The sequence below is a fragment of the Chrysochloris asiatica genome, unplaced genomic scaffold (assembly GCF_000296735.1).
Source record: "Chrysochloris asiatica unplaced genomic scaffold, ChrAsi1.0 scaffold00193, whole genome shotgun sequence".
In the NCBI taxonomy this organism is placed as follows: Eukaryota; Metazoa; Chordata; class Mammalia; order Afrosoricida; family Chrysochloridae; genus Chrysochloris; species Chrysochloris asiatica.
Window position 1 is genome coordinate 4787975 of NW_006408711.1, and position 1229 is coordinate 4789203.

General features: G+C 36.5%; 1 pseudogene; it reads right to left on the reverse strand.

Moving 5' to 3' along the window:
* Positions 1-1229, reverse strand: part of LOC102826951 — a 156567-nt pseudogene that overhangs the window by 1433 nt on the left and 153905 nt on the right.

Consider the following 1229-nt stretch of genomic DNA (forward strand, 5'->3'; position numbering starts at 1 on the left):
AAATTTCATTTTGTATCATAGAACTAAAAATACTGTTGTCTGTTAAAGGACTATCAGGCTCTATAAAGTGAGAAAAAAGATTCTTTGGAGTGTGATGACTTTCTAGAATTTTAAATTACACCTGTTTTTTTTTGTTGTTGTTGTTAAATGCCACCAAGTTGGTTTTGACTAAGCAAACATGTGTAGGGTTTCCGAGTAGCAACTAGTGGATTTCAACTGCTGACCTTGTGGTTTACAGTCCATTGCTGATCCTACAGGGACACACTAGAAGTTCATGCTGTTGTTGTTGTTAAGTGCCATCGATTCCTACCCATAGTGATTCTGTATAGGGTTTCTGGGGAGCAGCTGGTGAGTTTGAACTGCCAACCTTGCTGTTCAAATGGCTTTGCAGTCTGGCGCATTACCTCACAATGCCACACCAGAACTTCGAAGTCCATGTTAGGAGACTATAAAGCCTATAAAATGCACACAATTTTATTGTTTATACAACACCAACCTGAGAAAGCAGGTTGGTGTTGTATAAAAGTGTTGGATTTGTAATCATCCAGCTCTGATTTTATTTCCTGGCTTCTCCACTTACTACTGTATGACTGTGCATAAAACAAGACATTGGGAAAACAATGAGATAAGGGAGAATAAAGGCAATAATACTACTAGTAATAAGCAAATGCTTTATATATATTAGGAATCCCTAAGTACTGCAAATGGTACCCTCAGCTAGTAACTGAAAGGTTGTCTCTTGGAGAAAATTCCTAAAGATGCACATCCTAAAGTTCTTATCCGTTAACTCTGTGCAACACAGTCCTACTCTGAAACATATGGGGTCACCCTGAATCAGAACAACTTGATGGCAACTGACTATTCATTTTGTTTTGTTTTTTGCTTTTATATATTCAAGGGGCTCTCAAAATGTTTATGGAAAAATGGAATGAAAAGATAATGGAACTTTTACATGAACTTTTCTTTTTTAATTTCCAAATGTGTTTTTATTACAAGTTTAGAGAAGTTTCCAATACAATATGATAATGAGAAGTATATAATGTTCCCCTGTTCATTAGAGTTATAATTTTTTATAATGTTTTATTGTGAATTATATGGCAGTTTACATGAGAGAACTTTAGTTTTACATTCATTCCACCATATATCGTTTCATTGCCATGGTTCCAATCCTCTCCATGCATCATCAACCGACCACTCCACTCCCCCCACCCCAGCCTTCAGCACACAGT